The following is a 15875-nucleotide window of genomic DNA, read 5'->3' as shown; positions in this document are numbered from 1 at the left end:
TTACAAGCTGGAATTAACATAGGTGGGGGAAACATCAATGGCCTCAGATATGCAGATGATACCACCCTAATGGCAGAAAGTGAAGAGGAACTAACGAACCTCTTGATGAGAGTGAAGGAAGAGAGTGAAAAAGCTGGCTCAAAAATCAATATTAAAAAAAACTAAGATCATGGCAAATAGAGGGGGGAAAGGTGGGAGCAGTGATAGATTTCCTTTTCTTGGGTTCTAAAATCACTGCAGATGGTGACTGCTGCCATGAAATCAGAAGATGACTGCTTCTTGGCAGGGAAGCTATGACAAACCTAGACAGTGTGTTGAAAAGCAGAAACATTACTCTGTCGAAAAAGGTCCATATAGTCAAGGCTATAGTCTTCCTAGTGGTCACATATGGTTGTGAGAGTTGGACTGTAAAGACTGTAAAGAATTGATGCCTTGGAACTGTGGTGCTGAGAAGACTCCTGAGAGTCCCTTGGACAGCAGGGAGATCAAACCAGTCAATCTTAAAAGAAATCAACCCTGAATATTCTTGGAAGGACTGATGCTGAAGCTGAATTTTGGTCACCTAATTTGGTCTCCTAATTTTGGTCATCTGATGTGAAAAGCCAACTCACTGGAAAAGTCTCTGATGCTGGGAAAGATTGAGGGCAGAAGGAGAAGAGGGCGTCAGAGAATGAGACAGCTGGATGGCATCACTGATGAAATGGACGTGCACTTGGGCAAACTCCGGGAGATGGTGAGGGACAGGGAGGCCTGGCGTGCTGCAGTCCTTAGGGTCGCAAAGAGTTGGACACGACTGGGCAACTAAACAACAAATACATGGGACACCTGTAACTTACATAACATTGTCCATCAACTATACTTCCAATAAGATAATAAAATAAACAATGGGGCTTTACTAAAAACAAGGTAAACTCATAGAAGGCAGTATTGGTGGGGCAAGAAAAGATAAAAGACTTGACTTTACAGACAAGTTTTTGTAGTTTACCAAAGCTATAAATCTAACTTTTAAATTACTGAGGTCACATGCAATTCAGTGTATAATTATAGAAAGGAAGCTTTAAAAATTATAATTTAACCCAGTAATTGCATTCCTGGACATCTCCCCCAGAGAAATATAAACTTATGAAAACATAAAACATGTACAGATAGTTCTAGTAGCTCTGTAAATTAAAAAATAAATTCAGATGTCCTTCAAAGTGTGAGTGGTTACACTCTGGTACGTTCTTATTATAGAATACTACTCAGCAATTGAACAGGAGAGAACACTGATACATGTTAATAACCTGCTTGCATTTCTAAAATATTATGCTGAGTAGAAACAAAAAACTCTCAAGTTACATACTATATGATTTCATTTATGTAATATTTTTGAAATTATGAAATTAAAGAAATTATATAACTAACATATTTCTATAACACATAGGGAGAGGACATTTAGCGGTTCCTAGGAAATAAGGAGGGGATGAGGTAGAAGAGAAGTGAAAATGATTTCAAAAGGGCCACATGAGGGCCCCTGGGAGTGATGGAAATGTTCTGTATCTTGACTGCATTGATGTCAAGATACAGAATGTAATACTGTACTATAGTTCTGCGAGATGTTACCATTAGGGGAAATGGGTGATGGGTACATAGGATGTGTGTATTTCTTATAAGTGCCTGTGAGTTCATAATCATATCACAATTAAACATTTAATTTTTAAATTATAACTTATTCAAATTTTATCACAGTGACTACTTGAGGTTCGGAAAGGAACCACCAAAATGTTTAAGAGTATTTCTAACTACACTGTCAAAACCAAATAAAGATTTACTATACTCACTAGGTCACAACAAGCTGTGAAATTTCCTGTTGTTGTTTTTTTCCTGATTATTAATGTGTATTTAATTTTACAGTTTTAATTATACTTGTATTATTTTAGTAACTTTTTTCTTTGAAAGACTCCATGTGCTTAGAAATGCATCTACTTTTCTTTTTTACTTCAATTCATCAACTGAATATGCAGAAGATATTACTAATTCACAAAAGGCAAGGACAGAAAGTTTGCTCAATGTCACACAGCCAGAGCCTGACCAAGCTGGAGCTGGCGCTCTGTATCTACATATTAATGGCCTGAGAAGGAGAGCAGTATGTAAACTCATCTCTCCATAGTTATAAACCATGCAATAATGAATATGAATCAGTCTGTTTAAAAGTTTCTAATGTTTTTAGCAAGTATTTGATATAAAGAATTATTTATCTAGCAAGTTGCATTATAATGGTAATTGTTTAAATAAGGCAGAATGCATTTTTCCATTGAAACATGAACAATAAATAGTTTTGAGCATCTAAGACCAAAACAATTTATAAAAGTAGTAAACAAAAGTAAAGAGGACTGCTAATAGACAAAGATATTTATCCAAGAGTAGCAGGTGAGGGTATGCCAAGGCTGGAATTAAAAATCTATTAATTCTATTGAGATATCTAGAAAGATTGGAAGTCAAGATTAAGTCATGCAAAAACACAGTCTCTGCCCTCAAGTAGCTCAGGGAAGCAGAAGAACCAAAGGAACTTGGAACTGATATACTCCGGTGTTGCTTCTATGGAAAAGTGTATTCAGAGTTCTGATGAAGTAACTCATAGGGAATATTTGGGAAGATTGACACCTACCAATACACTATCCAGAGATAGCAAACTGACACATATTTTTCCTGTATGGACAGTCTGAGTTAGACAGTTAATAACTGAGTTGCTTACTGCAGGTCTCAAAGTAACAGTTCTTGTGAAAGTCCAATTGCGTTTTCTGATTTCTTTTGTGGTGCTTTTAAAAAAACTGACTTTTCAGCTTATTCAGTCATTGACAAATTGACAATTAAGTGGGAAATCCCTATCACTGCATCAGTCTGAGATTCAAGGTATGACTCAATGAGATCATTTATTCTAGCTAGATGTCACAAGAGATTTTCAAAACATTCTTCTGGTTATTTTCAATAACAGATAATAAGTTTGGACTTATAAAGGCACACAAATTGCCTAAAGAATAAAAAAAAACCCACAATAAACCAAAGTAACGCAATATGAAGATAAGAACTTACCTAAAATGGTAGTTCTTAAGGCATAAATTATGTTTCTTCATATATAATGAATTTTCATTGATTAAAATCTTTTCTGAAATCACTATTTTATTACTGGTAGGGAGCACTTTTTCAGATGCAAGTTTTTTTCCAAAGAAAGCCACTGATAGTGCTTAACGCAGCTGTCTATCTAGACTCTGGTAATGTATCAAATAACACACACCTAAAAAGTAGGTTTAGCTAAAACCCAGTTAATACAAAGTCATTTTACAGCTCATCCTTAACACTTACAGAACGATTTTGCATGTTTACTTATATACCAAAGTTTTCTAGGACAATTTTTTCCAGTTCATTATGTCTTATCTTTCCCAACTAGATTGTGAAATTAATCACTGCTTCCTCAAAGATGCAGACTCTGAATACTGAATCCAACATAGATGACAAAACTCCCCAGGAAAAATCATTTTTTGCCCATGAGGTCTACCACTGAGTCCAATACAGAGCAGGGGACAGATGAATGTTAACTGAATGGAACCAAAATGAATCATGGATCTTTTAAAAATAATAGGTATATAATACAGAACACAGCTCTTCACACACAGACCTTCAGCAAATACCTGAAGTGCTACTTGTATTCAGCCCCCTCACATGGACCTCTGGCGGTACTTAGGACAAGAAGTAACTTCTAAATAGGTTAGCCCATTTCCCATTCAATCGAAGATGCAAAGTATCAGACAGAATGATTAACTTCACTGCAAAGTGGTTATTACTGGTTTTCACATTGAATGTTTATAATTCTCTTGAAGATACAGAAACTTAAGAGTGGGTTCAAGTGTGTACTTTGATCACAATGAGAGTTCAATCAATGTTGCATTATCAGCAATATAATTGATTCTTTTTTTGAAAGTAATATACTTATTGTATTAGCAAAGGGAAACAGCCAATCTCAATAAATTTTTAAACAATTGTATATGAATGTATACATATGTAAGTTCTATAGAAATTTCCCCCCTTTGTGGGAGAGAGCAGGATTCAGAATGTCAAAATCTCTTCACTTGATTTTTTAATTGCTTTAAAAAAAAAAACAGATCCCAAAGCACAAATTTAAGTAAAATATCATCCTGTTGAACTATACACTACAACTTCTAAACACTGGTTGGTTGGTTATGTGCTACAAAATTACAGTTAAATGACAGTACCTATATTCTATGATGAGAGGTGGATGAATGAGCTTCATTCATGGAAAAGCAACAGTTTCTCCAGAGGAACAACTCTCAGTTTAATTTCTTTGAAGACAATCAAACCTCTGAGGATAAATAAGACCAAAACAAATAATAAGTGAGTCTTTCTCATTTTAACAAAACCAGCTCCATCTAACCACCACTTAAATTCTCTTCTGTTTCTACCTAACTTCCAGAAAATTTAGTCTCAACAAGAGGTTAAGCCTCAAATGTGTACAGAAGACTGGCTGTTTGTTAACAAATGAGTCCAAGAAGGTAGCCACTAACTCAGCCATTATGGGGACAAATGTTTGTCTGGCTGCAACATTTATATTTTTAGGAGCTGAGCATTTCAGATGTGTAACTTCAATCTTCTCCCCTTAACCCAGAGGGTAAATTGTAATAAATTCTTGAGAAGACAGTACATTCTTGCCAAGGAAAAAAATGCAACAGAATGAGAATGCTTGCTGTGCTAAAGTGAAATATAAGTACCAGAAAGACTCTAGAGACCATCTGGTCCAACATCTTCATTTTATAAGATGAGAAAACCAGAGCCCAGAGGAGTTAAATGACTTGCTCATGGGACACATACCAGCTTAGTAACACGGCCAGGTCTAGGACTAGAGACTCTTTATTAAATTACTGTCTGCTGGTTTACATCAAGTATCTTCCAAACTTTTCTTCTAGTCTTTCTTGCTTTTGTAGTTTCCTGCCAATTTCAAGTGTGAATTTCAGACAGAAAAGGCAGAAAAGAGTTTATTTACAAGGTGCATTTTAGTTCATAAATGATTATGCTAGCACTTTCTTCATACACTGACTAGCAAAGACGCTGTACATAATGACCACAGTTAGAATTACAAATACCATAGCAGTATAAACATTTAAAAGGTACGCTTTACATTTATTTTCAAGTGCGTAATTCTATCAGTTTTTACCTTTTAAACATAACAGTTTATTCAGCTGTTTACCCAAACCTCCTACACATGATGGTGAGTGGTGTTTACATGCCTCAAGTACCGCATGCCTAAGGAAGGTCCAACTTCCCTATTTTAAAAATGCCCTTAGTTGATTTATTTTGATCAATTCTCTTCTTTAAAGGCAATCTCTTGCAAACCATCCAGTTCATAATATTTTTTGTTTGCTAGTTTTCTTTCCTGAAATATCCTATTCAGACCCATAATCATATTGACTAAGATCACAGAAAACAAGCCAATAATTTGCCTGGGACATAGCAGATGCTATAGAAAGCATCATTAAGTACCACAACATAAGAATAAAAACGACTTGATGTATTAAAGCTGGCCCTAAGCCAGGCCCTATTTTAAGTGCTCTACATGTATTAGCCCATTTAGTCCTCAAAACAACCATATGAGGTGGATAGTTTTGTCATTCTGTTTTACAGATGAGCAGAACAAGAGCCAGAGAGGTTAGATAATTTATCAAGTTAGACATCTTGTAAACAGAAGAGCCAGAATTGAACTATGACACTCTGGCTGCTAATTACGATACCTCACTGCCTTATAATGATACTTTTCAAGGCCTTTTACTCAGTGTGTGGGTGAAATCCCAAAGGCTTTCCCTGGCCTAAACTACAACTGTTCACCTTGAACTAGAGTGGGGGTAAACAGGTACCTTTAAAACATTATATGGTCTATTCCCTTCCCCTCACTTCCCAAAATTAAACTGTTAAAGAAAACAAAGTTATTTAAGATGAACAGGAAGGAGAATCAAGAGTCTCCAAAGAGAACCAAAATCTCCTGTTGTCATGATTTGGGATAGAAGGGAAAACAGGACTGATTATATACAGGAATGCTTTTGAAACCATTTTGTTTTCTTAAAAAACAAACAAACCAAAAAACCCTGAGAACTCTGGGAACCTTGAGTTGAAATATATCTTAGATCAATGCAATCCAAACCCTGTACCTTTAAAAGTAGGAAGCTGTAACCCAAATGTTAAATGGTTTGTCAAGGTTATACACGGTTTAACGGCAGATCTTCTAATTCCCGGCTCAGGGTGCTTTTCACCTCCTTTTCATGTTTGCAATTAAAGAGAGAGCTTACAGTGGACCAGAGTTTCAGATACCACCTATCCAGTGTTCTAAAAGTCTATTTGTAATGGACTGTACGTGACTATAAAACACTGTATTCAAAGTTCTAGGCCAGCCCCCCAAACCTGCACAGTACGCTGATAGCCCACCTTCAACCTCACATTTTATCTTTTGCATTCATATATAATATCATTTTTATGACAAAAATGCACATCTGCTCTAAATTCAACCTACAACACGAGGCACCAATTTCTATATTCTATATAAGTGGCTCTTGAAAGGGGGCTTTTTCTGACTCTCCAAGCAGGCAGATGCATTGGTGGTGGTGGTGGTGGTATGTGTGTTGTGGGGAGAAAGGACAGGGATGCAGATTAGGGAAGAGCAGAATAAACATCTTTGGATATCTATAACTCACTAAACTCATATTGAATAAAGCAACAATTATAGAAGTTAAACATGCCTTGCTTGTTGATGAAAAAAGGGTTACTGATTCCTCTGATCCTTTCCCTCTCCACACTTAATTTGCGAGTTCTGGACTCTGTGAGGGCTATATAATATACTGGCATCTAACCAATCCTCAGGCATTATTCGCTTCATGAAAAATGCTTCACCATGACATGACTTAAAATAATTCAAATACTTCCATATTTTAATTTATATATCTTACAGTATTAAAGATTTAGTTTAATTTCTAATGATATTTTATCACTTGCAATTAATCACTACATCACTATATAGGAGTCATAATAAACTATAATACTATTAAGACTATGAATAATGAAATGATCCGCAATGTAGCCAACACTTACTGGTATATCAAATAAATCTAAATTATATATATATATATATAAAAAACTCAGATCAATGACAAATGGAATGTCTGTAGCATTCTAAATTTATACGAAGAGCACCATCATGTAATGTCCCCAATTTAGTTATGGCAACACAGCCTCCAAAAGATCAACATAATTCCACTGAATTACTGAAGTGATAGAGGGAGCAACTTTTGAATGACATACATACAACTTCTCAATTGCAACCAGCAAACACATGAATCATTGCTGTTTGTGACTCAGGGCCTGATCCCTTACCCTAAAAGAAACTTGCTATTTTCCACTGCTGGGCATCAAACTGATTTGCTAACTGTTATCATCACTTACTGGCAGTATCCCAAGTCTTATACCCAGGTAAACTTAAAGTTTCCCTTTGTCTGTCTGTCTTATCTCTCTATTTGCAGCTATGTATAGTTATAGTTTGGGCATGAAATAGTTACTGGGTACTGCCAACATATCCAGTTCAGTGGTGTTATGAATTAGATTTTTTCCCCCTCTTCATTGCAGGAAAGACACTACAAAACCATTTAACACATTGAGGAAGTAATTATCTCCCAGTACACTGAAGGTGTGAAGGTAACTTCCCAAAGTGACATACAATTCCATGAATGTTTAATACCTAGAAGAACCCTTGAATAACCTCTACTTCATCTTTCACTTAAAAAGGAAGCAATAATAGCCACTTTAGAATGAAGCAAATTAGGGACATCCCTCTCGACTGAAAAAAAAAAAAAAGCTTATGGAGCAATCTCAAAATACCTTAATATTTCAAAGCAGTAAGGTGAGGCACTGGACGTAAATGATTGGCATCATCCAGGGTATGGAAATTCTCTATTTAAATCAACCCCTGGTCAACAACAAGGAAATAACTCAGTCTGAAAACTGACAATAATTGGATTTTTAAAAATTAAGCAAATTTAAGAGCTTTAAACTAAAATCCCTTTCCCAATTTGTATAGAAAGGAAAGAAAATTGTTAACTCTGACTTAACGCAAACAGTCCAAATACTCAAGGTTATAAAATTGCTAAAGTTCCTGTTGAACTGAGTTTGGTAGTAGTTTCCTGAAACTGAGATGATGTCAGAACCACTGATAGAATTAGATTTGGTTTATTCAGCTTGTATATGCAGCACTAGCCTTTTATCCCCCCTCCTGGATGAATGCCAACTGCTCCTACTTTCTGCTTACCTTCTCTTACTTGCTTTCGATCACTACCTTGGTCCTCTATTTCCTTCCAAAAACAACATGGGTAAGAATTAAGATAACTGGACATTTGTCCCCCAGTTTAGAATCTTCTATATAACACATAAGACATGAAATACAGCACTTTCTTTTATATAATGGAGTTGGGGAGGCAATGATTGAAATAGTTTGTTATTTTATTGTGAACGATAACCAAATTTAAAACAACTTCTCTTCAAATATCAATAACAAATAGACCAGAATTCTAGCTGAAAGCCTACCTTGAAGCATGTAAAACTATTTGTACAGCCAATCATAGATATCAATGTATATACACATTTTCTATAAAGCTGAATGGGCTATTTCAATTTCTAATGTAGTAGAGAAATTAAATGTGCTTTTACTTTCTAATATATTCATATCACATCAAATATGCACGTGTTAAACTCTGCTGTGAGGAGGGTGTTACATAATAAGTTTCCTGTTCACTTCTCAATATCCAACACCATGTTACTAACTCTAATTTAGAGCTAAACCTCTAAATTAGAAGGCCCACTTACTATGACCATACCTGAAAAACAATGTAGCAGCCGAAAGACACAACCTTATCCAGCACAAAGTTTTTTTCTTTTACTCTTTTTCCTTTCCCCGTTGGGTCCTTAACCAAATAAAAGGCTTTCATTTTATACTTTTCAATGCCCTTGATCCCTACACAGGTGTTAGCAGACAGCTGGACCATCAACTATTTTTCTGAATCTGATACAAAATAGGCTTATAGTAAATTCAACGTCCAAAGCAAACTGTGTCACATAAAAGCACACACTTTTTCAAATCCAGAAATACTTATTTTGGCCACCAACTGTTCTCATGTCGATGAGAAGGAAAGAATGCTACCATTTTCCATAACTGTTTCACTGGTACCAGGAAGGAAAATAAATACTTCTTACAGCAATACACTACATTCAAAAAGAGAAGTGGTCTTCTACTTTACCTTTTAAAATAAGACAATCCAAGCCCTGTTCTAGCAAAGCAACTTCTGTCAAAAATTTGCTTTTCTGCATTAAGGAAAATAAATTTGACCAAAACTATAATCATTTTGGATTTTACACATAAATCATCACCATTATTTAAAAGTCGTAGACCTGTATTTTTATTTTACGGTCAAACTCGGTGCCAAAAAAAGAGAAAGAACTGCGACCTCAACTAATAAATTACATCTTAAAATATACATCATCTGTAGTACCCCGTTACTTCCAATGGTAACTGACACGCCCCGAATTTAACTGTACCAGACAGTCCTATCTGTCCCATCGCTGACCAAACACTGCTTCTCTGTTTCTATTCATTATGGATTGTAAGAGGTCTAAACACAGTCCAGTATGCGAGAAAAAAAAATCACAATTTTTTCGAGAAAAAAATTACAATTTTTATGACAGCAAAGTGATGCATTCAAGTTATCTCCTGAAGAACATCCCCGTCCATGAGCATTAACAGACATATTTTGATAGAGCCAAAATATGTTGGCTGCAAGCTCGTTACTCAAAGAACCTTAGGCACCCTTTCCTGCAGATCAAAAAAAGAAGAAAAAAAAAAAAAAAACCAACTCGTAAAATCCAGGCACTATTTAAACCTTGCAAACCAAACTTGCCAAGAACCTTGTGCAATTATCAATAACCTTGGCTATACCGCCATCGGCACGAAATTCACGGTCCTGGAGACCAATGCAGCAAAATCCCAGACGAAAGACTAGCTGAAGCCCGACAGAACTGCCGCGCTTTCCCTCCGCCGCCCTCTGCCGCATGGAGAAAAGCCAGGGGAGGAGAGGAGTGGAGAGAGGCTCACCAGCTCCGAAGATGCTCCGGTGACCTCTGGCTGCTCAGCGAGAGCTGGGCTAGGGGAGGCTCTAGTTCTGCCGCGGCGGGCCGCGTGGACTATGCTCCCGATGCATTCCTCGCATTCCTGCACAATCTGTCGCCAGCCGAAGAGCCCGCGGTGCGCGTCCCCCCCCGGACACACACACCTGCTTACTGCTGCGCCCGCGCGGCCACGGCCGCCGCGGCGCCCCTACTGCCCGCTCGCGCTGTTTGTCGCACTCAGCCAACACGCAGCCAAATTTCGGCCCAGCCGCTCAGCCCCTCGCTTCCTGGGTAGAGGGGCAAAGAGAGAGGGGGTAGGCAGCGCCAGCAGCGGGCAGGGACACTCTATCCGCCCGGGGTGCCGCAGCTCCTCTTCAACTCCTGGCAGAGAGAGAAGGAAGCGGCCGCGCAAGAGGGCAGCCGGGGAAGCTTGCGGCTGGAGAACCGGGAGGGGTGGAGCGTGAGGATACGCCGCGAGGAGAGAGGGGCGCACTGGATAGGGTGGGTGGGCAGGACCGGCTAGAAGCGCGGGACTCCCGGCAAACGCAAGACTGCACGGGCAGAAGGGACGTGGGAGGAAGTGGGGGGGGGGCGGGGGGAAGGGGGCAAGGTGCAGGAGTTGGGGCTGGGAAGGACGGACCGCCCCGAGGGTTCGGGAAGGCGGGCGCCCAGGGGTGCTGGGGGCGCGAGGCGGCGTACCAGGCGGGCAGGAGAGGGGAAGCCTCCCGGCAGACGTCCAGGAGGGCTCGGCGTGGCGCTCAAGTTTGGGGCTGCGGGCCCTAGATTCAAAAAGGCCAATGCGGGGAGGGGTCGTGCGCTGTAATGTAGGGGAGACCAGGAGAAGAGTAATCTCCGGGAAAAGCAAATGGAGGGTGAAACTTGTGCGCCTACCGGGGGGAGGGGAGCAAGCAGGCGAGTGCGGGCAGGAACACGAGGCGGGGCAGGAAAGCCGAGGCGGCCGCGAGGCGGTGGGGACATAGTAACGGGAGGGAGGCGCCCGTCCCCGTCCCTCCCCGCGCCCCTCGCAGGCAGGTCTTGTCTCCGGCCCGAGGGGGCGAGGGCCGGGGGTCTTGTGAGCAGGAGTCTCCGCGCCTTCCCGCGAGCCCGCACACTTACTTTCCAGGTTAGGCAGCAGCCGCCGTCGCTCCAGGGATCAGGAACATCAGCGCGGTGGGGTCGCCGCTGCGGCACTCGGAAAAATTAAAAAAGTGCCGCGGCCGAGCGGCTGCCCGCCCCTCCCTCCCCCACCCGCCCCCTACCCCGAAGCGGCTCTCCCACCACCCCTGGCCGCGGCGGTGGCCAACTTGCCCCGCTACCCCTTGCCCATGGTGCCGCCTCCGCGGCCGGCGTCGACGCGGACTCAGCCCCGGAGCCCCCTCTACTGCCCAGAGGCCGTCGCCGCCCGCCCAGCCGCCAGCCCGCCTGCCCAGCCAGCACCAGGCTCCCGGGAACGTCAGCACGCCGCCGTCTCCGGACCTGCTCCCTGCCTATCCCATTGGTCGGAAGGAGAAGGCTGGCCCTTCCCATTGGACCGGCCCTCATATTGAACTGACCAATGGGAACTGAGGTTTCAGGTCGCCATAGAGACCGATGCTGTTAAGAGCGAGAGGGCCTGGAGAAGGTGGGGAGTGAAGGTGTCTCTGGCTTTGGGTGCGGGAGGGGGTGGAGGAAAGAGCTACCGAGGGATTCCTGAGTGCTGATTGAAATTGGGACAGCTTTCGCTTTGTTTCCCCATCAAACCCAGCTGTTCATGGAAGGGTTAGTCCGTCGCGTCAAAGGCAGGGACAGCTGAGCCCCTAAAGGAATCCTTGAGAACCTGGGAGTGGGCATTTCACTTTTTCTGCGATTAGGGAGTCCCTCGGCCTCTGCCCTTTGGCCTTTGACACGTGTGCACCTTCTGCTTCTCCAGGTGAGTTTGCACCCCCATCCCTTAAATCATTGCTCCTTCCTGACGTCACTGATCCACATCAAATCTACTTGTTCTTCCCAACCACTCCCCCCTCCCTGGGGTGGATCTTGCATCAAAATTTTGGGTCTAAAGACTTAAAGGAGACTAAACATCATTCAAAGACTTCCTTTGGATGATATTTTGATGAGGAAACAGGCTGACGTATTGTATGATGGATGTCATCTAGTCAGTGCATGAGATGTGTTCCCTGCCTCCCAAAGAAAACCTCTAATCTCTCCATTGAAAGATAGTTATTAAACGCCCATCTGTGTGTGCATTCTGCACTGTAAGCTTGACAGGTGCATGCTCTTTCCCCTAAGAGTTTACAAGGTGGGGCAAGACACAGGCAATTGATCCTTCATGTCTTCTGATGACTTCACAAGAGAGTAAAGGAAATAGATTATACTTGGTAGATTTTGTTTTCTGCGTCTTTTCAAGTTTATCTCTAAATCTGATAAATAAACTGAGACATAGAGTCACACAGAAAATCTTGAGCTTTAATTATCAGTGCTTTGCTTTCATTTAAAGTCATTTTGCTGGTTTGTAAATACCAATTGTTTTTTGTAAATAATTTTCATATCTAGATACTAGCTATTAAAATAGAACTTTGTGAATATATTGGGCTTTTAAGCATTATTTTGTTTTGTGATATAGTCACTGATATTCTTATGTTCCTTCTTTTTGTTGATTTTGCCATTTTTACACTAATTTTTTTAGTAAGAAGACTATGTTTAGGCTACTGCCCTTCAATTTGGAGGGACCATATTGCATGAAAAAATGGATAGAATTTTGGAAATTACAAATATTTTGTTAAAAGCAACAGATTAATGTGTGTGCAAGCCACATATGTCTTTCTAGTGTCCTGAATTTTAAGTTGGATAATATGTTATTGTTTGTTATCTTGCCATAATTAAAAATTACAGAAATTAACAAGAATTGTTCAATGTTACCTTAATTAGAAAGTGTCTTTCACAATTTGTAGTAAAATCCAAACTTTGTCCATAATCCTATGCAGGATTGGACTGTGAAACAAAACAGCTAAACGTATGAGTGCTCCCCCCTAAATATTTACAGAATTGGGAATAAATCAGAAGGAACCTTGGAGTGCTGTCTCATGCTTTGCCATCATGAAAATTAGCTCATCATGCTTTCAATTTCAGCCTTTTGTTTTCTTTTTGGTGTTTGTTTATAAAAGAATAGAAAAAGTAAAGTGCAAATTTTTATAAATAAAACTCAGTTTTAATGTACTAACAAAATACCAATGACTTAAAAATTTTTTTTATAATAATCAATAGAAGATATGTCAAATGGAAAGAAAAGCATTGATATTTCCTTTTCCCTGCCTTAGGCTAACATAAAAGGAAAGAAACAAGAACTAATTTATTTTTTACTCCTGTAGTCTTTTCTTTTTTGCATATTTCTCAGATCACATGTTTGATGAGTATTTTGGTACTGTGTATTTCATGTTTGTAATGATTTAAATGTTACTAAAATCCACCATGAATAATGTCCCTTAAAATGTTGTCATTCACATTATTAGTCATTTTTATGCTCCAGTGAAAGATTTCTTTTAAACTTGCTCCTGCACAACCAAGCAGTGTTGGATAAAGAAATTACTTTGTTCCACTAAAAGTTTATGCTATTCAGCCTTGGCTGGATCGTCACTGATTCTCTAAATTCCTTTCCTCATCAGGAGGGTGATTATCTAGGATACTGATGCAAAGACATTATTCAGGGCACTTCTCCCAAAACTGTCCTATTTCTGCTCTACTCAGCCTCCACTGTACTTGGTCTTCTTCCAGTTCTGCTAATGATCTTGTCTCCTACTTGACTGAGGCATCCACCGTGAGGTTTCTCAACTTAACTTTCCTAAACCTCAGTCTCAGTTTTCACACTTCATCACTTCTTTCAGTCCTGGCTGAGAAGGGTGCCAGCCTTCTGTTCTGAGCTCACACTTCACTTGTGCTCTTAAACATTGGCCATCCTCCCACCCCAGAATTTTCCTCCATTGATTATAAACACTCTCTTAGATCATGTGTTGCATCCTCTCCTCCAAAAATTTTATCCTATATCTTACAAATATGTGACCTTCAGTAACACCACCTCCTTTCTATCCTTCTATTGGCTAAATCACTAAGAAACAATTTGAAGGGAATTTCTTGTGGCTTCTATTTTTTCCACTTTCAATGTTCTGCCCTTGAATACAACTGAAATGATTCTGAAAATTGTGCTCTTTGCCCTCAAAACCCTAACTCTTTTTGCCAACAAGGTTTTCCTTTACAAATGTGCCTTTTACTTGCAAATTGCAAGGCTTCGATCCAGATTTCCAGTGCATTGTCTCCCACCCTTTTGGGTACATAGAAGTGCAAATTATTTACTTGAGAAAAGGAAGCATTTCACCTGCTAGCCCCACCACCTTGGTGGCTCTAACTGCTGGGAAATTGAGGTGGGAAATGGGGCCTCTGCTTCCCCTGACAGTGGCTTATCCTCAAGAATAAAAGTAAATAGTAGAAATCCAAAGAAACTTTTAAATTACCATCTCAGAAAGAAGTCAGCCTGAACCTTTCATGATTATGAAAACTTTGTAACTTTCTAATGTTATTTTCATATTAGCCTATAATGTCTAGTAGTGAATTCGTGACAAAGAATAGCAAAGGCAGCAAGGGAAAGAGAAAAGCAGGAACACTCTTTCCTCATTCTTAGATGCCTAGGAGAGGAGGTGGGAACAGTGAACATAAAAATTCCACAATCACCATCTATCTAAATTCCGTATATATGTGTTAGTATACTGTAATGTTCTTTATCTTTCTGGCTTACTTCACTCTGTATAATGGGCTCCAGTTTCATCCATCTCATTAGAACTGATTCAAATGAATTCTTTTTAACGGCTGAGTAATATTCCATGGTGTATATGTACCACAGCTTCCTTATCCATTCATCTGCTGATGGGCATCTGGGTTGCTTCCATGTCCTGGCTATTATAAACAGTGCTGCGATGAACATTGGGGTGCACGTGTCTCTTTCAGATCTGGATTCCTCAGTGTGTATGCCTAGAAGTGGTATTGCTGGGTCATATGGCAGTTCTATTTCCAGTTTTTTAAGAAATCTCCACACCATGTCAATGTATGATAAAACCCACTGAAATGTTAAAAAAAAAAAAAAAAAAAAAAAAAAAAAAAAAATTCCACAAAGCGCGCTGGTTAGGGTGTGAGGGTGGTGTTTGTTTTTAAAAGGAATGTTAAAAAGAGGCAGGTGGCAAATGAGGGAAAGAGCGCAGTGGAATAAACTTGTCCTGGGAGAGGATGCTAGAGCTTAATAACAATTCTTCTCAGGATTGCAGAATTGGCTGTATCCCACCTCTAGCACATTCTCTGAATATGCAAATCATCCCTCTGCCTTTAGCAACCCAGCCACATAGTTACCTGTAGAGCCTTTTCTGAAAGTTTCCTGATCGTACCCACCTCCAAAGAGGATTGTTTCTGCTTTGGTGTTTTATTGAGGCACTAACTCTTTCTACCCCAAGATGCAGATATATAGTGTGTGAACCTATTCTCCTAGAGGATCGGATACATGTCGTGGTCATGATGATAGCCTCTGCAGGGCCTCGGACTAGTAAAGTGTCTCCCACACTAGAAAAATGCCAACAGTCATGAATCCTTCTTTTAGCCTTTGGAAGAATTTGGCTTTCAACAATGAAAAATTGGAATCGGTAATGTTGGGCGGTAATTAGAAAAAGATG

The 15875-nt window shown here is 40.0% G+C and overlaps 2 protein-coding genes across 15 annotated transcripts in view; one reads left to right on the top strand and one right to left on the bottom strand.

Annotated features, from left to right (window-relative positions):
* The window catches only part of PKP4 (plakophilin 4), a 249060-nt gene extending 237618 nt beyond the window's left edge, over positions 1 to 11442 (bottom strand). For 7 of the 10 annotated variants that reach the window (XM_065931584.1, XM_065931591.1, XM_065931587.1 and 4 more), the window contains exon 1: positions 11305 to 11442. The gene's annotated coding sequence lies outside the window, so the exon portion shown is untranslated. Of the gene's footprint in view, positions 1 to 4250; positions 4358 to 10174; positions 10307 to 11304 lie in introns of those variants that run through there. The other 3 variants (XM_065931585.1, XM_065931598.1, XM_065931586.1) reach the window with 3 other exon arrangements.
* A 259-nt stretch (positions 11443 to 11701) lies between these two features.
* CCDC148 (coiled-coil domain containing 148) overlaps positions 11702 to 15875 on the top strand; it is a 313368-nt gene continuing 309194 nt past the window's right edge. For all 5 annotated transcript variants that reach the window (XM_065931579.1, XM_065931581.1, XM_065931580.1 and 2 more), the window contains exon 1: positions 11702 to 12097. The gene's annotated coding sequence lies outside the window, so the exon portion shown is untranslated. The remainder of the gene's footprint in view (positions 12098 to 15875) is intronic.

This window comes from Muntiacus reevesi, chromosome 3, assembly GCF_963930625.1.
Source record: "Muntiacus reevesi chromosome 3, mMunRee1.1, whole genome shotgun sequence".
NCBI lineage: Eukaryota > Metazoa > Chordata > Mammalia > Artiodactyla > Cervidae > Muntiacus > Muntiacus reevesi.
This window is presented reverse-complemented; position numbering and strand designations above follow the sequence as displayed.